This window comes from Mesoplodon mirus (assembly GCF_964341445.2).
Source record: "Mesoplodon mirus genome assembly, chromosome: 15".
NCBI classification, from domain to species: Eukaryota; Metazoa; Chordata; class Mammalia; order Artiodactyla; family Ziphiidae; genus Mesoplodon; species Mesoplodon mirus.
In genome coordinates this window covers 74,327,919-74,351,074 of record NC_138991.1, presented here as the reverse complement: position 1 = coordinate 74,351,074, position 23,156 = coordinate 74,327,919, and the positions used below count along the sequence as shown (strand labels likewise).

Here is a 23,156-nt window from a genome sequence, read left to right as displayed (position 1 = left end):
AAGCCCGTGCGCCTAGAGCCCGTGCTCCACAACAAGAGAAGCCACTGCAATGAGAAGCCCGCGCACCATAACGAAGAGTAGCCCCCGCTGACCGCAACTAAAGAAAGCCCGCGTACGGCAACGAAGACCCAAAGCAGCCATAAATAAATAAATAAACTTATAAAAAATTTTAAAAAAATATATAAATGGACTAAACATTCCATTCAAATGGCAAAGATTGTCAGAATGGATAAAATAATAATAATAATAAAACTAGAATCAACTATGCATAAACTATGCACTCTCTGCAAAGAAACAAACAGAAACACAGTTAGATTAGAAAAAAAAAAGTTACACCATGCATGCAAACCCTAAGCATAAAACAGCTGAACTGGCTATATTAATATAAGACAGACTTCAACACAAGAGGGTATTACTAGAGACAAAGACTAACACTTCATGATGATAAAACAGTAAATCTGAAAGAATGGTACAAGAGATAAGAAAACTGAGACAGATGACTTGCTCAAGGTTACTTAGCTAAGAGAATGGTCACCTACAAGTCACTTCTCCCAATTCCTTTTTCAGAGCCTTTTTCATATAACCAGTGCCCCAAATCTGAGCTCATTTGACACAAAAGCAACCAGCCAACTTGGTCAAAACAATTAACTCATTAGCTACCCAGACACGGCCTTAATGGGGGAAGTGGGGGGAGTGCCACTTGGAAGGGTAGAGGGGCCGGGGTGTGCCTGAGCTGGGTCTGGCTCCAGATTCAAGCACTGCAACTTGCTAGTTGTGTAGCCCTGAACAAATTACTTAAATGGGCCTCAGTCTCCTTATCTACAGAATGGGAGTACCGTCACCTCTCTCATGGGATTGATGGAAAAGACGATGAGGAAGAAGAGGACAGTAACTTACCCAGCTAATCAGTGACAAAGCTGGGACCCCACAATACACACTCACAACCATTTTGTTAAGCTGTCTCCCAGATGCGTTATGCCCAATTGTAAGTACCTGGTGGAATGCGTGACCTTTACTAAGCACTTGAAAAATGTTGACTCCCTTCCCAATACACTGATGCTATCTATACTTGAGAGTAAGTCTAGGAAGGTATTTTCTGTATGGGATCCTCAACTGTAAAACACATTCTTTTCAATCTACATAAAATGTGTTTCAGATAATCACTTTTTCTTCTGCCATGTTAGCTTTGCCTAACTCTGTAAGGTCATATTATCTAAGTGAGTAAAGCAGGCAGGGTAGAAATTTCAATGATAATTTTATTCATATCACTTTTTACACTACAAAATGAGTCATTCAATGGACACAATTTAACACATTCCTCCAAAAAAAAAAACGTTTAAACATATCATCTTGTTCAATGAAGAAAGAGACATTCCTCCAAATGACCAGAGAGTCACAGCCTCAGGACTGTAAGGCCAACCTTCAGTTTGGTGAAAGATTATTCAAAAAAGGAACTCTTTCTCATAGGTAAGTCTGTACTGTATAAGGTGAATCCCTGCATAAAATGTTCAAGAAACTTGACAACTTTCTGGATTATTTTTATTACATAATTGAGCATGTTATAGGAGTAGACTTTTACAACCACACTGGGCTTCATGTTTTCAGAGTCTAGGCAACTCTCCTAAACTCTCTTATAGTCAAGGTTATAATCAAGGTCAACATATTTTCAACCCAGGAAAGTCGGTGTCAGCAAGGTAAACAGTTGCCCACAGTGCCGCCTCACAAACCACATGAAATTTAAAAGAAAGACAAAACTTGATAATTAATGTTAAAAAATGCATTGCTTGGCTACCAATTTTAGAAACAGCAGAATGCATACAAATCCAAAATAAGAGGTACAAAACCATCAAATAAGGAAGAGAAGTGGAAAAACAGTATGCGGTCAATGTCCCCATCTTTCATACTCATTTTAGGAGACACTTAAAAGCCTACTGTGTGTTAGGTCCTTCACAAATCTAATTTTAAAATTGAGAATAATTATGAACACTTGAAAGCACCAAAGGGCTCAAAATTAGTTTATTCAAATAAATTCAAATGAATTCATGTGGTCACTGAAACTTAATGCACATAAATGAGTCAAGACATCATATTATCTTGACCCCATTCTATGTTGTAGCTATGTCAGGTTCTGGGTAGAGTATTTTAAACAAAATATTGAATATATCATATCTAAACTACCAAATTTCTGCATGATTTAAGAAAATAGCACTAGATACTGTTTAAAAAGTACCAAATCCAGCAAAATACTACATTACACTTACTGAAAGTTCACATAATTTATTCTCCACAAAAGAATATTAGAAAAGAAAAGCACCAACTACCTAAAGAGAAATTAAAATATTTCCTGGACTACTGAAAAGTTAAGTTAGAAGAAGCAAAACCACTTTCATTTTCCTTAAAAAAACTTACCCCAGGACTGAGATTGATAGCAGAGAAATTCAATAATTACACATTACCTATCAAATTGTAAGTTAGGCAATGATTCAAGTTCCTAACTATGAAAAGTTTAAGGTGAAATGTTTCAACCCTAAGATACCTTAAAGAAGGATGGGAAATTCACAGAGGAAAAATAGATGATGGATAGATATACAGGTAAACAGACTAAAGGAAATATGTGATTTATCTAATACTTTCCTGTAAACAAACTGACTTATGAAAGTTCAGGGAAAGCAAACACCCTGTAAACTAAGCCAGGTCTAGACAAACATCACCTTCTGAAATTAGGAATATATGTTCCAATACCAAAATTATTATTTTGAAATGAGAAAAGAGCAGATGTGTTTTTTATCATTATTCTAGTTTGACCATTCTGTTTTCCTAAATAGTATCAAGTTCATTCCTTTAAATAATTTACTTAACAAACTATGTACATGGTAAACATTGTGCTAGGTGAATGAGGAAACAGAAATAGGCAACCTCAGCCTAAGGAAGCTCTGTGTGTGTGTGTACGTGCACGTGCATGTGTGTGTGTGTGTGTGTGTTTGTGCATGTGTGCGTGTGTGTGTGTGTAGGGCTGGGACTCTGGAAGTTAAACAAGTAAACAGACAGAGCACAGTGCCATGAGTGCTCTGGAGACAGCATTCGTAAAAAAAGAAAGAGTGGAATAATTCAAATCAGTTATATTATTTTGGTCTGTAATACTTTGTTTGGTTTCTATATCAGTAGGACTGCTTTCAGCTGCCTATAAAAGAAACCCCACTGTATTCCTTTGCTAGGGCTGCCATAACAACAAAATACCAGACTAGGTGGCTTAAACAACAGAAATTATTTTTTTAACAGTTCTGAAGGCTGGAGGTCTAAGATCGAGGGTTGTTTTCTGGGAACGTTCCTTAGCGTGAAGACAGCCACCTCCTCACCACGTCCTCACACGGCCTTCCCTCTGTAGGCATGTACACACCCCTGCCTTCTCTCCTGTGTCCTAACATCTCTGCTTATAAGGATACCAGTCAGATTGGATTAGGTCTAAGAGCTTCATTTTAACCTTATTTATCTCTTTTAAGGCCTTATCTCCAAATACAGTCACATTCTGAGGTACTGAGGGGCAGGGCTTCAACCTATGAATTTTGGAGGGACACAGTTCAGTCCACAACAGCCATCAAAGTGACTTAACCAAAGAGTCACTTACTTTTCTCAGCTAACAGGAAATTCATAGGGAAGTTGATCAGGGTTCATAAAGTCACTCAAGAAAGGCATCCGGAAACTGGACACCTCCATTTCCTGTCCTGCCAACCTCGGTGTATGGTTCTCACTGTCACAACCACAGACAGCAGCTACAAGTGTCCAGGAAGGAAAGGAAAGAATCAGGAGGAAGAAACCTACATCTCCCTGGTCAGAACTGGGTGAGCCCTCCTGGCTGCAGGGAGGCCAAGGAGAGGAGTATTTTCAAGTGGACACATTGCTACCCTGAACCAAAAAAACAGCTCTAGGCTTCCCTGGTGGCGCAGTGGTTGAAAGTCCGCCTGCCGATGCAGGGGACACGGGTTCGTGCCCCGGTCCGGGAAGATCCCACATGCCGCGGAGCAGCTGGGCCCGTGAGCCATGGCCGCTGAGCCTGCGTGTCCGGAGCCTGTGCTCCACAACGGGAGAGGCCACAACAGTGAGAGGCCAGCATACCGAAAAAAAAAAATAAAAATAAAAAAAAAACACAGCTCCATCAGAAAGAAGGGTGAGAGAACTATGTCCCATGCACCTCACTGACCACAGATGCACCATGTAGACTTGGGTCTATACTACTGATCAACCTTGTGACCTTAAGTAAATGCTTTCATCATTCCGTTCTCTGAGTATGGAGGGGTGGGAATGGTACCCAGCCTGCAAAATCACTGTGAGACTGAAATAGGGTTGCATGAATCAGAAAGCCCAGGGCACATTACCTAAGCCCTAATGGACCTGGGTCTGAGGCCTGGTCTTTAGGTATCCTGAGGAGTCACAGGATTCTAAAATATCACAGAGCACCCAATCAAGACTCAAAAACACCAAAGAACAGACTCTATCTCTTTACTGTGTGACTTTTCATGTATTCCAGTCCACAACGTGGCCAGAGAGCCTGCAGTCTCTGACTCTCGTGTGTGTGTGTGTGTGTGTGTGTGTGTGAACGCACACACATGTTTGCTGGGGGGGAAGGTGGGGACTTCCTTTCTGATGGTCTTACACCTTTCGTGAGGGTAGGAAGCACCAATTTACTAGTACTTCTGTTCCTTGCATCACATCCTTTCTCATCCTTTCTCAATCAAAGGGCTGCTTACAGGAATTTCTCTTAAGATATTCTAGACCAGAAACCTATTTAGCAGTGAGGTATGCCTTCCAGGGAATTTATGCCTTCACCTCTCCAACAAAGCTGGGAGAGCCTTACACGGAGGGGATGAAGAAGGAAAGGGAAGTTGTGTGTGTGTGTGTGTGTGTGTGTGTGTGTGTGAGAGAGAGAGATGGCATGCTTTAACTTCTGTAACAGGAGGTGTTTAGAAAATATTTAACATAGATCAAGAAACAGCAGTACAATCCTATAAAATATGTCAATAATTACTAGTAGAAATAGCAAAAAAGTTGAAAGTGGTTCCCACTGGAGTTGGGGTGGGGGAAAAGGACTGCAGACCAGGCAAGGGAGTGTAGTTTTTACTAAAGCCTTTTAGTATTAGTTGAATATTTAAAACTTACATGCAAATATTGGACAAAAATCAGGTATACCTTATAACTTTTCAAAATATATTGTACATATACTTCAATTAAAAAAACTAAAAAAAAAAAAAAGCTGGGACAGCTTTGGTTTGATAAAAAGTGGAACTTTTCCAGAAGGTTTTTCAAACTCATTGGCTGCTCTGAATTGAGGAGTGGGTTCCTTCTGGTTGTCAACCTTGATGTAAAATCTGTTGGTCTGTCATGTTTATAAATTCAAGCTGAGAAAATAAAAATTAACATGTGACAGATCGGTTCAAGAGAGCTTGGTTCAAGCAGAGTCACTTTCAGGATAGGTATTAATACCCAAATCATCTGTGCTTTTAAATTTCCTCCTTTTCCTCTGATAGCTGCACAAAAAAAAATCTCTGTGTGTCACTTATGACAGATGGGAGAGAAACTTTACCCATTTACTTTGAAATTCTTTCACAGGGAATGAAACATGGACAAAATGAGGCCAGACTTGAGATTCTCGGAGGGCCTCACAGGTCCAAAAAGGCTCTAAATAAAAAGAAATATTCATCTGTATTTCCACAGGGCTATCGTAAAAAAATGTTCCCATCAGCCGCAAGAACTAAACTGTCACCCTTCTAAATGTTGTCTCCATTCAACTCTGAAAAATCGTATATCTAATAATTAACATACTTAGCTAGCCCTTTTTCAACACAAAGCTAAAAGAAATTTGCTAAATCCCAAAAAGATGCCAGTTGTGAAGAAGGAACCTCATAAACACTACTGACACCACAGGCTTGGGGAGGGGAGAAGGTGAAGACTGTGAAAGCCACACTTTTCATAAGATTCAAACCAATGTCCTGAATATTGAGTTCCCTCCTGATTTGGAAAAGATGCTCTCCTAAAAACAACATTCAGCAGAATATTTTCCTTCAATTAAACAGCTCTCTTGCTTTCACTCTTTGGCACTGGTTCATTCACAGGTCATTTGGAAAATAAAATGCTACAAGAAAATAAATACAAAGCATTTCAGATGACCAAGAGTCCCACTTAATAAAAATAATCTGATTAAATAAATGTTTTTTTCCTCTAAGTTTTCAGCCAAGTTTGAAATAAGAGAACTTCTCTGATTTTGGGTTTAACACACTGTAAGAAAATTAAGCATAACTTGATTAAAATCGAACCCATAAAATAGAAAAACACTATATGAGAGTGTACTCACAAGGAATAAGTGACAAACTATCTTCAGGGAAGTGTCTCCTCTGGTTCTCGTATACTAAGAAATTGAAATATCCGAATCCCTGTTAGCAGAAATCATGAATATAGACTTTTCAAGTTACTGATCACCTTTCCAAATGAATCGCTGTGGTACTTCTCAGCAACCAGTGTAAACAATAATGAAATACTTTTTACCCTCTGTAATAAGCCTGCAGATGACTTCAATTTATTAAACGTGGCACCTCTTCTGCTTACTCATCGGATTGGTTTCCTAACTTGACAATAATAGCAGTTCATTATTCATTCACTGGAGAGACACTGAATTAGTCTCTAATATGCAGATTCTTCCCTTCTCCAAGAAAGTCATGCTATGGCTAAAATTTGCAAACCATTCAACAGAAGAACTGAGGGCGGAGCACCACCCTAGAGCTGAAATCAATGAAGGCTTTGTGGAGAAGATGGCAACTGTGCGAGGCATGTAAGGGCCTTTAGGATTCGCCAGTTGAAGAAGGGGGTTTAGTGCAAAGTCAGCACAAGCACTGTGGCCACAGACTTCATGTTCCTGGGAGTTTAATATAGCTCAGTATTGTTGACCCAAACAAAGGTGTTAAAACTTCACTGCAGAAGTTTAGCCATGGATGGTTTGTATTTGGCAAATTAGGGGAATAAGGTTAAGTCCTGAAAGCAACAGGGCACTGTAAAAGCATTTTAGAGGTAATGCTATAATAAGATTTGCTGTGTGCAAATGACTTTAGCTGAGTATAGAGAGTGGAGTAAAGGGGTAAAAACATATAAAGTAGTTGTTTATTTGTCTCTCTCCTCCAGGGAACTGCAAACCCCTGAGGGCAGGAGCTGCAGCTTGCTCACTGTTACAGTACCTGATACTCACTTAATAGCTAATAGAAAACATGAAAGATTGAATGAATGAGAGAGAAGGCAATAGGAAATTGATTGAAAGGTTATTGGAACAACGAAGGCATGAAAGTTGAGGACAGAAATTTAGGTAGCATCAATAGGAATAGAGGAATGGACAGAAGTGCAAGATATTAATGATAAACTCAAATAATTGGTGACTGTTGGATTCATGAAGATTTAGAGCCTAAGATGAGACATAGATCTGGAGTGAAGCTGAGGACTTCTGTTTTGGGCACACTGATTTGAAAGTAGCCGTAAGCCTTCAATGTCAAGATCTCCAGCAGACAATGGGATATAACTGAAGCTCAGACAAGTTAGGGATATGGGAGTCATCAGTGAATAAGTGGTTGTAAAAAAGGTAGAAGTGGGTGAGTTGTCTTGTACTGAAAGAATCTGTACCATAAGAAGAGTCGAGAGCAATGCAGAGACCTCCAGAGAATACCATTTTAAGGGCTGGGTGGTGGAAGAGGTGCTCAGGAAGGCCTGCCTCTGATATATGAAAACACTATCGAACAGCCAAGCAAGGCCTAGGAATCAGGAACTTCAGGAATCTACAAGGGTAACAGCAAAAATGAATTCATCTAGTGCAATTCCTTCAGAGTGAAGGGATGTGAATTCCCCAGTCACCAACTTGGGGAATTTACACAGCAGCCGTTGTTAATAGCGTCTTGGTGTTTTGTACCATAAAATGTGGAGAGAAGAAGAGATGAATCCTGTCATTCCTCCCAGCAATCTGACTTTATGATTCTAACCAATTCATTGCTTGTTCATTCAGGACAAGTACACAAACTAAACAGAGTCCAGAGCTCAGAGTCTTCACCTTTGCAAACAACAGCACCAAGAAAACAAGGGAATAGATGAGCCTGAAATCTCAGAGTCTTACTGTCATGGTGAACAATGGGAAAATACAGCTTGTTCATTTCTCCTCAGTGATGCTAATGATTCAGTTACATTGGCTTCTTTGAAGGAAAATTACTGTTAACAACCTTAATTTCCTCCTCCTCTCTTTCCCCAGGTACCTGACATTTTAGATAAAATGTTTTCATAAAATATTAAAAGCAAAGGAATTATACCTTAGATATCTAACTCCATGTTGTTTATGGACTTTATGAATCCCTTCTGTCTCTTCTTTCTAGGGCCTACACTTTTGGTTCTTCAGGTAAATACATAAAGTTTCCCATTCTGCTCATTTCCCAAGAAGCACAATCCATTCCAAGTGAAAAAAAAAAAAAAAGTAAGTGTTACTCTAAGGCCCACCCCACATCTTAGCGATATCAGCCATGTGACGTTATGGGACATTCCCGACTTCCATTTAAATTTAGTCCTCGTGGCTACAGTTTTCTTTTCTTTGGCCACAAAACCAGACCACAGGCTTTCCAGCCTGGCCTGACCCACGCACACCTCTGCTGTAGAACAGCCGGCAGGTAGAGCGTGCAGTTTGCCAGCTCAGACCCAGTCACCATCCTTGTTCACCCCTGCCTCTTCACTCTTGCCCTCTAGTTTCTATCTGAATCAGCTAATGGAAGGCACCAGCCAGAGTCTGGGGGAGAAGAGGAGAGTGATGTAGTTATATTTATTCCCCTGCCATCTTCCCGCAGGGACATTACAGGTTGACTGTGTCCCGCTACAACAGGATACATCTCTTGTAGGACAGCTTTTCTTGCCCCTTTACTTAGAGTAGGAGAGCTCCCCGTCATTGCTAAGTCCCTCTTCAGCCCTCACCCTGGTTGTGGTTTTGTTCCCTACACCTGCCCATATCTCCTGAAGGGTCTCCTTATGAAGCCTTCTTCAAAGAACTCAGTCTCACCCACCATCTGTTCCCCGGCAGGCCCTGAATGACACAAGATTAAAGAGTGACCAGATGGGGCCCTCCACTGCGGCTTTCACAGATATTATCAAAGGAAATTGTCTGTAAATTGTAAAACACTATAACATTTCCATGAACAAAAGCTAGTGCAGACTTTCCTGAATATGCAAGGTTTTAATGCCAAGGAAACATGACTGAATCCTACCATATTTCTACAATTCACTGTGTGTTATAAAAATAAACACGCAGAAAGCATACAATCAGAATCCGAATATCATTGCCAACCTCACCAGAAGTTTTCTTAAAAATGGGTATCTGGAGAAACAGATGAAAGAACTGAATCCATCTTTGAAAACAGAAACAATATTTCATTTCCTGCTATTTATCCACATCCAGATTTACTAACTCTGATAATATGATACTTTAGGGTGATTCCAAGCCTTTCAAGGGATGTCATAAAATTCTAAAAATTAACTAATAATTCACTTCATATTATTGAAAACAACTATAATTACTGAAGTTAACTTCTCAAAGAAGTTGAGAATCAGTGACCTAAATTTTCTGTATTTTTCCTAATGTCTCTAAATGAAAATACAGTGTAGTTTCTAATTTATACAGCCCTTTGTCTATATATCATTTCTAAATAGCATGGAAATTAACTTCAGGTATCTATTAAATAATAAAACTCAATAAAATAAATTTATCTCTGATTTTCTAATTCTCAAAGTAGAAAGCAGAAGGTAAAAGAGATTCTTAAATAATTAAGTACTTGAAAGTTTAAAGCTATAAGTACACCTGGATAGAATTTTTAGCAATGAAATTAATTTGATTTTCCCAGGTCAATATCAACCTCTGTTGTCTGTGCAGCACCTCACTTTTTTGACCATATATTCAAGGGTGTTTATGACATGTCCCTGGTCTGAGGAATTTAGAGGTTCACAGCTAACCAAATTGATCAGAATATAGATTTTCAACTCAGATTCTACTCAATATCTTTTTACTAACAACTTTTTAATTGGCCTATTAATTGGTAAATTCTTTTTGATTAAGTATTGTATTTTCAAGGAATTTTAAGGACATAGACTATTTCTAAAGTCATTTCCTGGTGTACTGTATATAACTGAGATCTGACTGAACTAGTAAAGCAATGAAACAATGTGGGGCATGCTTCCTTATTCATAATTTGAGGTTCCACGAGATAGAAATTCCATGCGGACTTTGTTAAAGGCAATTTGGCAGTGCTCCCTCAAAATGTAAAATGTGCATACCTTTTTGACCAAATAGTTCTATTTCTAGGAATTTATCTACAAGAAATTCTCACACATGTGCATGAAGACATAGGTACGAAGATCTTCAGTCTTCCAGTTTGCAACAGTGATAACAGGAGAATGGTTAAAATAAAACATGGTACACCCATAGTTTATTTATGGTACTACTAGAGTTTATGTAATGTTAGAAAGAAAAATATAACTAGTATATGGACATGGAAAGATCACCACAACATACACTTAAGTGGCAAGTAAGCAAGTAGCAGAAAAACATACACAGTATGATCCAGTTTATGTAGTAAGAAAAAGGCATGTATATGTACTTACATATGTAAATGCATAGAAAAAGGAGAAGAGAGAGGTGCTCTAAACTGTTGCCAATGGTTATATCTGGGTATGGGTGTAGGTGGGAAAGCTTGTTTTACATTTTGCTTCTGTGCTTCTGCATTATCACTGCAATTGGAACATATTAATGTATCACATCCATCATTTTAAAAACCAATGAAAACAAAAAATGAATAGAAATTCTAGAGGGGGCTCTGGTGATTTATCCAATGATAGTGCATCAGCAGACATCCTATCTCAAAGGACTTCAGTTTCGTTTGATCCATTGGGATTCCTCCTTTAAGAGCCAAAAGGAAAATGAGGGCTGTTAAGTAGATTGCATGTTGAAACACCGACCTGCAGAAACAGATCTACATTCTGTATGTCCAGGACAAACCCAGCAACTACCAAATAGCAGGGGGGACATTTTGTGACTGGTTAGAGTTCAGATCAGTGATGTACACAAGAGACCCTCCACGTCCCCATAAATGGAGTCACGCATTTCTCCACACTTAGGTGGTCTTATTTCAAGGGAGCCTGCAAAATAGGAGAGAAAGCCCTGGCCTTCCTCCTTCAACTCTGCAGACTGGCTAACATCTTAGAAAAATGAGGGAGGGGAAAAACAGGCAGAAATTCAGACTCTGAAACGAACGTCCACTGGAAACAAATGGCCATAACCACCTTTGTAAGAAATTTAACAGGGGGAAGAAAAGAAAAGCCTAAATAAAGGAGGCGCCATGCTTACTTAATCAAGACAACACTAGTTCACAAGGTTTCCAAGCACTTACAGCTGACAAAAGCTCAAAGTGGGAGCTCATGAACCGAATATGTTCCACAAACGTGTTTTGTTTGGGCAGCCCATGGGCTGACATGTTTGTTTCTACTGTAATTATTTCTAAAGTTTTTGCAATGATATCTCACGCTTTAAAGAAATCTGTATTTCATGCTTCTCTTGAAAATGGAGAGGTGCTGGCAACCCTGAGCCCCATGCCCACCTGGCAGAACTCTAATAGACCCGCCCCCCAGGAAGGGTCAGGGCAGAGCTCCCGGTGCACATGGCCTCCCCATCCCCTAAAGGGGCTGACACCTGGGCAGCCCCATGATGCTTACCTGGCCCTCAGAGGAGTCAGAGTGGGTCACACCTGATTGAAACCATGAGGAACCTCACCCAGGAAGGGCTGGCCCTTCAGAAAACTAAATTAGTTTTTAGCCTACCCTGGAGCAGCATTTAGTAACCTCCCTCTCAGACTTCTGGCCCATGTATCTGCAGAAACAAAAGCATCTAGGATTAGATAAGGGCACGTGGTTTTATCTTCAACTTCCCATTTCAATTCTGTGGTCAAGTCAGGGTTGCCAGAAGCTTCTCTGTCACACCTCAGCCCCGTCACTTAAAATAATGGTCTCAAAAGTTTTCACTGTAGCAAACCTCTTGGCAGCATGTACCTGAGTGGCAGGTAACACAGCACAGTGGTTAGAAGTTGGAGTTCTGGTGTCAGCCTACATGGGTTTGACTTCCCATCTCTAACTTTCCCTCCCTGAAGTGAATAACTTCACCTTTCCCAGCCTCAGCTTCCCCATATGTAAAATGGAGATACTATTAGGAACCACCAAGAAAAGCTGTAGGGAGAGTTCAATAAAGTGGCACATTTTAATACATCTGTGGTTTTGTAACTGTTGTCGCCCTCAGTGTGCCCGCGGAAGCCCGTGGGGAAACAGGAGTCATGACACCTCCCCGTAAACATCACAGATCCCCAAATTATTCTGGCAGATGCCACTCTCCTTCCAGGCCTAACTGGCTTCATATGGTCTTTTTTCAAAGCCTGGCTGGGAGACACAGACGCCCTGGGGATAGCTTCCAGCTCACTGAGTTCTTCGAAACCCCCCAGTCACAGAACTTCGAGGCAGTTAGGGCTGAGTTAACGTGAGACCCCTCTGTCCAACTGCAGTCACAGAGTCAGGCAAGTCCAGGGAAAGATCTGGCATTCACAATAGCCCTAAAAGGTAACTAGAACTTCCGTGCTATTAGAGGGGCAGGGCAAGTGTCCCTTGTTAAAAGCTTTATAGGAATTGGCACAGCCTGCTTTGTATGGCTGGGACACTGGCCTTTGCCCCCTATGGAGGAGGAGAACAAGGGGGTGAATAGTCACACTAGTAGCCAAGAGCATTTGTAGCAATAGGAGCAGTAACACAACAGCTGGCATCATTCACACGACACCGCAGGGCACCTTTGCCTTATAGGGTTTTCCTCCTCATTTACAGATGGGACAACAGACACTCGAGAGTCACCCACTAACACATGCCATAGTCAGGATCCAAGCTTGGGTCCACCTGATTCCAATACCCGAAGGTCCCAGCAACTTTACACTGTTGAAAGCAAACCCCAACTTACCGCCCCCTGCTGCCGCCAGCTGCCTCCAAGAGGAAGCATCTCGAGAGCAGTGGTCCTTTAACTTGAGTGGGTCGCAGACCCCCCTTCAATGTGATGAATCCTACAGACCCTTCTCAGCAAAATATTTTGAAATGTATAAAATTAAGTACAGAAGAAACCATTTATATTGAAATATACTTACCAAAAAAAAAAATTTAAGGCACACATAGTAATGTACATGCTTCCTTTTACAACCCATTAAATGCCGAGACTCATCAGTGACTCTAATACCTGCTCTAATTGTCATTTGGAAGTAAGTGAAAATAAAGATGTATTTGCCAGCTAGATGGACCTACCAAATGCCATCATTAGGCCATTAGAGGGTGGTTCTGAGGTGAAGAGCTCCTGTCCTGGGAGAGACAGCACAGATGTCAAGCGTAAATCTAGTGGTCTGTGTTCTCTTCTCTCTGTATGAGCTGCTTATAATTAGTTCCCTCGAGTTACTGTCTTCCTCCTGCTCTGAGGAAATGGCTACTTCATTCATATCAGGGAGCCAACCACCTCCTCTAATTGTTCAGGAGGAGAAGAGTGCTATAGCAAGGGCACTGTATCTTAAAGCAATGATTTGACTGCCCCCAGGGTGGCTCGGTGGACAGAGGTGGAATTTCCCAGCCCTCTGCACACCAAAGGATTAGGGGACAAGGGCCCTAAAGGAGACTCCTGGTCAAGGGGATAAGATAACACTATCTTGCAGTCACATGGTATGCGACCTTCTCACTGAAGGTTTTCAGGTAGTAGGCAAAGGGGTGTGCAGAGAAAAACCGTCTTCTGATTTATGTCCCTTTCATCTATTTTTGATTCCGCAAAGAAAAGGAAAGTAGATGGAGTTCACACAGAGAAAACAAAACCTCTGCTGGCCCTTCATCCTCTTGAACATAAGGATCTCCCAGTGACTCTGGGGTGAATTTTAAAAGCAGGCGTCATTCAGCAAGGACAATGCAAACTTCTCACTCATCTACTTGGTGATGCATTTTCACCCAGCTCTCCTTCCCCGGGGGTGAAGTAAACCCATTTATATATCTGGTGATCTAAAGAGTCCCAGCCTGTGAATGTGCAAAAACGTATCTCTTTCTAAGGCATAACTAGATAAGTAATATTACACCTTGAGGAAGTATTTCTACTTCCAAGGAGGAGGCTTGATCAAAAGAAAAACTATGAAACAGAAAAACAAATATTGAGGAATGACCTACACAGGGTTATTATAGCTCCTAAATATTACAGAGAAATAGAAAAGTGCAGAATGGACAGTACTGAGAATTACTGAGTGTCCTCACAGATAGTAAAACCACAGAAACTCAGCGATGAAGAGCCGTCTTAATTTCCTGATAGGTGGGTAAGTCTTTTTGGCAGGCACTAATAAGACCCACAAATTCACATTACATGGTGAACAGCAACTATTTTAGAAACTTCAGTCTGGACATGAAATATACTAACTGTGATCATTAAAGCGTCTCCATTAGTCCTTGACCTCATTCTGCATATCAAACACACAAGTTCTTGGTTTTACAGGACTCACTGTGATAGATGGCTTATTAAAGACCTGGGTCCTTCGTGCTAATAAACACGCTGTTTCATCCTTACTTTACGAGTGGTCACAAACGACGAAAAATTCAGTCACGGTCTGCAAAATAAGTTTAAGTTTCAAAGAATATTTTTACCTCCCCCAAAATACTTGAGCTCACTATTAAAGACATTTGTGGAGAACGTAAGAAATACATAATCTTTCTTTCCTGTGACTATATTACATAAGGGCTGTGATCCACAAAAGATCAAATTTATTCTCAACACGAGGTTTTTAAAGTAAAAAATAAACTCAGCAGCAAATTACTAATGTATTTAAAAAAATAATCCACAGAAATAATTGATAGAATGAAGGAATTAGATAATTTAAGTTTGCCAGCTACATCTGAAAGTTTGGGGGGAAAATGCAGACACAAAATCCAGAAGCAGACTTATCTATCACATCTTTTCACAAATTGGCATGCCATCTGATGGGTTCATGGAAAACAAGACAACAGCACTAAAGCTCAATTTTACCTCAATTTTAACTTGGAAGATGGGTTAGGGCTGAATATTAGGCAAGCCTTAGACATCATTTCAATTCTTAACAAATCAAACCCCAAAGTGAATTTACTAGTATCCTAGGAAAATACCATGTTCATTTGGATTGCCAAATATAACTGTCCCACGTTGCCAAAATCAGCAGTACGCATTAATCTAAAGATGTTGGATTTGTTCTTAAGACAAAATAGCAGGGTCAAAAGCACTGGCTAAGTCTCTGCTGGGGATGAAATATTTCAAAGAGGTGATACAGATTTAAAACTCCATTTCTGCAAAATCATTCTGGTAACCCTTAACACTTTTTAAACCTCCTTATTTCACTATCTCATTAGGCAAAAACACACCTCCTCAAGATTCCAGGGCGTAGAAGTAGTTTAACGTCAATCACATTTTCAGGCACACCAATTTTAAACTTGAAAAAGAGTATTTTAGAACAAAGCTCTCTGTGTGGGTGTACATTTGTAAAATAAAGGTAGCATTATCCCAATACATATCAATGTGTACCCAGTGATCAAATGGAGTCTTAGAAATTCTGTTTTGACAGTTACGTGTAGAATAGCATTTTCACCAGCGATTAATTCAGAGCTAGGTAGTGATATCAAAGCTAAATCAAAACTAAGTTGAGATGGCTGAATAATAATATAGTTGTAGGAAAGTATAATCAGTAATCTAATATGGGCTACCATAGATGTGTTATAACAAGTTACACTCAAAGGGTTACTAGTTATGGCAGCAAAGTCTCTCCTGTCCATAAAAATGCCAATAAAAAATGTTATTCTGCTTAAAAAGTGAATTTTTATGAAAACAGGTGTTCTTTCAAGATGGCCATCATTTATTAAACTTCAAAAGGAAGATGACATAATAGATAAAAACACCAGCTGAAAAATACGCAAGACTGTCCTATCAAAACACAGCATTCTAGATTACATAACGCGGATAAGGGCAGATTAAATCACATGCCCCTGCCCAGCTACATTTTTGTCCTTCTGCATGATTCTAATAACTTAGGCCACTGAAGTTTGAAGCACACAAAATATTAGGTTCTCGGTTCAAGCATATATTTTTGAAACCAAGAGTCTTGAAAAAACAAAAAGGATAAAGTTAAAATTTTACACACACACACACACACACACACACACACACACACACACTATGTTTCTTTTCTGAAGAATACAGTTCCTCGGACACCTTATTAACCTTGTAGATAGACTGCCCAGATAAAGTCACTAGTTGCTTTTACTCATCAGTCTACTTTATGAACCTGATTTCTCTTTAAAGGGGAAATAACTCTATTTTAGATGTTATATAGCTAAAGTTTGAATGACATTATTGCTAACGAAACAGAATTATTAAACAGCTATCTCCACACACTCGTAACTTAATTTACAGGCCACCACGTATCACATTTACGGTAAAAATAGTGACCTTCCATGGACGTTTTGGCCAGAATTAAATTTCAAACATGTGCTTTAGAACAATAGGTAGAATCACCTCAAGAGTCATAAAGAAAAAAAAAAAAAGTCAGAGGGTCATCTCCCAAACACATGCACATTTATGAAACTACAATGTGCATTTGCATTTTTCTCTAGAAAAAAAATGCTAGTTTTATGATTCTAGATTAAGTTGCACTGAGACACACTGGGAAATTGAAGAACTCCGTATTTCCATACTTCTGTAACAGCACTGCCTACAAAGTCTACAGTCCGAAGTATTGTACGATGTAGACAGGGTCTAATTAGTTACTGAAAAGGCAACTTCAAAATTCTGAAAATAAGACAACCTTTAGTCTCCATCATTTGTATGCTCTTAGGAGGCTGGAACACTGCCCCCAAAGAGTGCCAGCCTGTCAGTGTTGTCTGAAGTGGAAATGGTCAATCATTTCTATTATTTCCCCAAAAGAGGTAAGAAGAGTCACACGCATACACATTTACATGGCGTTGCACGGTGCCAACTATTTCCAACCAAAATAATCATATTCACGTCGAGCCGAGCTATTTCTAGCCAGAAGCGGCGAACGTCTGGACTGAGTCTAAGGAAACCCAGCGGGCGATGAGTACAGGGGAAGGGGGTGGCGGCGGGGACCCCCGCCTCCCGCGCGCGCCGGGCGCCTGGCACCGGCACCTGCACCGGCTCCGGGGCTGGGCATCTCGGTGAGCGCGCGCGGGCGCGCGTCCGGGACGCACCCGCCGGGAGCAAACAAGCCCAGCGGGCCCGGGCGGGCCGGAGCATCCTCGGGCGGGACCCGGAAAGCCTTCTCCTACCTGTCACTTTGCCTGGAGCTGCTGCCGAGGATGCGGCCACGGCCGCCGCCTGGAGACCCAGTGGGTGCGCGCGCGACTGTGCGCGCGCGTGTGTGTGTGTGTGTGTGTGTGTGTGAGCTGTTGTTTGCGGTGCGGCTCACTAACTGCTCCCGGCGCCACCAACCCCCTCCCCACAGAAAGCGCCGGCCGCCGAGCCCCCTCCTGGCGCGCGGGCCCGCCCCCCGCCCCGCCCCCGCCCCGCCCCCGCCCCCTGCCTCCAGGGCGCTAGGGTCTCACCTCAGCCCCCGGCGGGGGTCTCCGCGGGCGCGCCCTGGGCAAGCAGCGAGGCACCGCCGGCCCGCCGCGCCCGCCCGCCCGCCGGGCTCGGCGTGTCCCGGCTCCGGGCCTCGCGGCCGGCCGCTCCCTCCTTCCCAGCCCCCGAGTCTCCCTCCTCGTTCTCGCCTCCCGGCTCTGGAGCCAGAGCTGTCGCCTCGCAGCCCCAACCTGCCCGGGCTACGGAGCATGCCCAGTGCGGCGCGCCCGGCCGGGCTGGGGGTGGGCAGGGGCCTGGCCGGCCGCGAGCCAGCGGGGTGGGGAGGGGGCGCCAGGGGTGGCGGCCGGGCTGGATGGAGGGCTGCGCCGGGAAATGGTAGGTGGGGCGCCCGGGGAAGCCGCCCCGCAGCGCGCTCCTCGGGGGTCTCTCCGGCCGCCCCCTGGGGTCCCGGCGCCCCCGCGCGTGTCCCGCGCCTGGGGTCGGGGGACGCACAGCGTGGCGCCTCGCGAGCAGCACCTGTAAGGGGTGGGGGACACCCCTCTCCGATGCGAGACGCGCAGCCGGCTGTGGGCCCTGGGGCGAAGGTGGGGGTTAAAGAGTGGAGAGGGGTCAGGACTGGCGAAAGCTGACAACCCAAAGCCTTTGGCGGGGGTGGGGTGTTTATTTGTTTATATTTTGTTTAATAAACACATAAAGCGCTTACAGTGCTTCAGGCACTGTCATAAACGCTTTTTATTCCTGTAATCCTTAAAACAATCTTCCAAAGCAGGTACTACTATCTCCCCCCCTAACCCCGGAGGCTTAAACTGAGCCACAGAAAGATTAAGTGGTTCCAAAAAGTCTTCCCCCATGTGCAACCTCAGAGACCCAAACCCCCCAGACTTTGGTCCCTGGGATGCTGGGGCGCAGCTCCAGCCAGTTTTCGGCCCTAACTCGGCCCAGGTGACTCCGAGTCACCCACGCATTTAGACCCTAATGGTGTTCCCTTCAGCATCACCCTTTGTGTGGACCCTCGTAACGTGAGGCTCCAGGACTCCCTCCAGGGAGGGCTCCCTCCTCCCCGAAGCCACTCCGCCTCCTCCTCCGGGCCGGCGGCCACCAAAACCCGGAGACGTGGCACCTGCGCATTGGGGACTGGGGCCACGCTAGCAGCTGAACTGGGCATGCTCAGCCACAGGAGCTGGTCCGTCTGGCCAGGAGGAAAGAGCGAGCCTGGCCGCTACTGAGCGGTGGGGAGTGGAGGGGGGAAGTGGGTGCAAACAATAGCCAGGCCCCGAGGACTAGAGGCAGATGTAGATGCAAAAGGCTCATTCTCTTGACACATCCTGGCCTTTTTCAGGCAGAGCAAAGAGGAGGGTGATCAAAAGTTTACCAACTGAGGGCTTCCCTGGTGGCGCAGTGGTTGAGAGTCCGCCTGCCGGTGCAGGGGACACGGGTTCGTGCCCCGGTCCAGGAAGATCCCACATGCCGCTGAGCGGCTGGACCCGTGAACCATGGCCGCTGAGCCTGCGCGTCCGGAGCCTGTGCTCCGCAGCGGGAGAGGCCACAACAGTAAGAGGCCCGCGTACCGCCAAAAAAAAAAAAAAAAAAGTTTACCAACTGGGCATCCTTCAGTGGGAGGAGGCTGAGGGCCCGCTGACAACTCCTCAGCTAAATCGCTAAACTGCAATCTTCGCCGAGCCCTGAGAAAAGCTAGAAGCCACCGAGCCTTTTGAAGAAGCCAAGAAAAATAGCCTAGACTGAGTTTCCCTGCAAGATCCCAGGGAAAAGCTGTGGGGCTCTTCACTGTTGGAGTCTTCAAGATGTGGTGATCTTGAGTGAAGACAGGGTACTATGACCGCTCTCCTCAAACTGTAATGTGCACACAAGTCACATGGAGATCTTGTTAAAGTGCAGATTTTGCTTCAGCAGGTCTGGGGTGGGCCTGAGATTCTGCATTTCTGACAAGCTCGAGTGCCATGCACAGCATGGTCCTCAGATCAGACTTTGAGGTTGGGTCAGTATTTTAGGCCTGTTCTCTATTTTATATTTAACTAAGTTTTAGAAGGGCTAAGCAGTTTGCCCCAGCCAACTGCTCACACAGCCAATAAGTAATGTAGCTAGTTTTGAACCCAGTTCTGGAGGACTTCCTGTGTAAGTTCCTGTATTCTCTGCGTACCACCCATAGACAGATGAGCTAGAAGCTGTCGTCTATGTCTCTTGACTGTTTTAACAGTGGAACTTAATTTAGTACATAGTACTTCCAATTATAGTATATCAGTTAGCCCTTGCTGTGTAAAAACTACACCAAACTTAGTGGCCTAAAGCAACAACTATTCGTACAATCAGCAGAGCAGTCGTCTGTTGTTTTCTGCTGGCTCCACTCATGCAGATGGACACGTAGAGTTTGGATCCTCATCCCGATGACTAGGATGACAGGGTGTTTTCTCCATATGGCTTTTTTATATGGTGAGCTCCTGGCTCCCAAAAGCAAAGGAACGCAAGCCTTAGTTTACAGCAGCATTTCATACCTCCGTTTGCTAATGTCCTATTGATCAAAGGGAGCCACATCGTCATGTCCAGACTCAAAGTATGGAAAAATAGTGAACTTCAATTTCTGATGGGAGGAGAAAAAAATAGTGAGGTTTTATGTTTTGGTGTTTGTTTTTTTTTTCCCCCGAATCTACTACATACACCGCCTTCCATAAAAGTAACCCCCCTGCCCTAGGGTTCACTCAGAGTGTCATAGATTAAGCCTATCTTAGTTTTACATATTGGTAAACCAAATCACAGCAGTCATTTTCTGTTTTGCTAGGTCTTTAATATTGAGTTTATTAAGGAACCTCAATTTAGAGGGTTTAAATAGTTAAATGTTATTTTGAAGTACAAAGTTCAATTCGATTCTTTTGAAGTTGTCTTTTCTTCCCTTTAATAACATTTCAGACAGTCATTCACTCAACAAACATTTTTGAAACCTTTTATGGGCCAGGCTCTTTTTTTTTTTTTTTTTTTTTTTGCCCAGGACACTGAGATAAACAAAAGAGACAAAATCATTACCCCTATCAAGCTAGATATTATAAGCGGAGACAAACAATAAATAGCATATTAAAAGTGTATGCCATCAAGTAGTGCTGAGAACTATGACAGAAAGGAAAAGCAAAAGGATTTTTGAGGTGGGACAGGGGACTGCTGTTTTAGACAGGGATCAGGGACGGCCTCTCTGAGGACGCAGCATTTGAGCAGAGATGGGAATAAAGAGAGAGACGTGCACATCTGGGGAACAGTGTTTCCAGCAGAGGGAACAGCAAAAGCCCTGAGACACGAGTGTATTCGGCATGCTCAAGAAACAGAAAAGAGGCCAGACTGGCAGACCGAGACACAGAGTGGGTGGAATTGGGGTCACAGAGGCAGCAGGGAGCCAGACCGTGGAAGGCCATAGAAAGGACTTTGGGCTTTCGTCTAAGTGTGATGGAAGGCCATTGGAAGGTGTAGAACAGGGTGGGGACACGATCTGGTTGACAGTATAGAGAGCTTTCATTGAGAATGCCCATGGGGACAAGAGTACAAACAGGGAGCCCATTAAAAGGACACAGCAGTGGTTCTACATGGGCAGATTTTATCATTTTCAGTTCTAAAACTTAGACTTTTAAGTCTTCAACCTCAGACTCGACTTAAATCCAATCTAGTCCCCATTGCAGGCTCTAGCTGGATCCTTTACTCCTTGAAGTGGAAGGCTGGTGGCACAGGATCTAGCCCTTAAACACTTTCTCTCCTGCCCCTTGCCCTTGTCACCTGACCTTCAAGGCCTAGTTCCTCCGGCGTAGAGCAGGAAAGAGGAAGGAAAGGGATGAGTGTCTATCCTTGCGGCCATCGTGGTCCTTGCTTGGCTCACTGTGGCTGCTTCTCTGGCTAAGAGACCAGTGACACTGGGGCAGGTGTCCCCAGAGCCAGCTTTCTGCTGTGGAGGACATAGTGAGGCTCTTGGAGGGTCCTTCTGGACCTCCCACAAGTCCCCTCCCTCTAGCTCTTCTCCTTTTATTCCAAGCCCCATGGTTCTCTCCATGGCAGTTGAGCCCAGTGCATCTTACTGCTGGGGCTCACATGCCAGGCAGGCCACTGTAGAGTGGGGCACCTACAGGAAAGTGAGCCCAACAGCCTTCTACAGTGTCCGCTGGAAGTACAGAGAAACTAGAGAAAATTGCCCATCCTGGCCAGCCTAAAAAGTTGGTAGGGAAGGAGGCAGATAAGATGGAGCTATTTCCGTCACAAGGGGATGCCTAGACCCAGTTCTTTCTCAAGAATGTGGATACCTGAACATGTCTTTGTACTTAAAAGGCTCTAGTTTTCAGTTCTGGGGCAACATCTTGTTACAAGAATTAACATTCAGTTCCTTATCTCAATTTTTTATAAAGCCTATGTGTTATTGTTGCTTTATACGAAACAACATGTAGAGGATATGAGAAAATGAGGACCTTTAAGTTAATAGTCACACCTGTGTTTGCAAAAGATCACACTGCATTCTTTTTAGAGAAAGGGCAGTACAACTCTTGTCCTGATTTAAAGTGGTACATTAATCGCAGCTTCCACCTAGCCCTTTACGTGCGGTCTTTGGAAATGAAAAAAATCACCACTGGCCCATTTGTCCAGTTTGCCTTAATTAAGGACATAATCTTTGAAAAGTGGGCAGCACACAAAGCAACCTGACATGGGCTGTCTCTGCCCCAGGATGTCTCCTCCCTAACCTGTGTGTCTTGTTCCACTAAAACTTGTTAGGGACACTGAGAACCAAAAAGAATGATAATCAAGAAAATTGCCTAAGGATTCAGTTTATGTAGAATACAATGGCAGTTGGAAAAAAAAAAAGAACAAAACACTAAACTTTCTGTTAAATCAATTTTTAAAACTCTTTTTAAAATTAATTAATTAATTCACTTATTTATTTTTGGCGGCATTGGGTCTTTCTGGCTGCGTGCAGGCTTTCTCTAGTTGTGGCGAGTGGGGCTACTTTTTATTGCAGTGTGCAGGCTTCTCATGTGGTGGCTTTTGTTGCGGAGCACGGGCTCTAGGCGTGCAGCTTCAGTAGTTGCAGTACGTGGGCTCAGTAGTTGTGGCTCATGGGCTCTAGAGTGCAGGCTCAGTAGTTGTGGTGCACGGGCTTAGTTGCTCTGCGGCATGTGGGATCTTCCTGGACCAGGGTTCGAACCCATGTCCCCTGCATTGGCAGGCGGATTCTTAACAACTGCACCACCAGGAAAGTCCCAAATCAATTGTTGATTGGAGTGTAAAGGGAAGATAGGAAGAAAAGTAGAGAAGAGCGTTTAATTGCATTCCAAACAACTTGACTTAAGAATAGAATTTTCCATGTGTGATCTAGTCTTAGAATTTTACTAGAATATAGAGGTTCAAACCCGCTGTGTGATGATGATGGTGGTGATGATGGTGATGATGATGGTGATAATAGTTTTTATGGAAGTATAAAATATGCAATAAAGCATGAAAATCTTAAATGAAGGACTTC

General features: G+C 43.1%; 1 protein-coding gene across 1 annotated transcript in view; it reads right to left on the bottom strand.

Annotated features, from left to right (window-relative positions):
- PLCB4 (phospholipase C beta 4) overlaps window positions 1-17,717 on the bottom strand; it is a 432,769-nt gene extending 415,052 nt beyond the window's left edge. Inside the window, exon 1 of the mRNA XM_082644421.1 lies at window positions 17,683-17,717. The gene's annotated coding sequence lies outside the window, so the exon portion shown is untranslated. The remainder of the gene's footprint in view (window positions 1-17,682) is intronic.
- Between the last annotated feature and the right edge of the window lie 5,439 nt (window positions 17,718-23,156).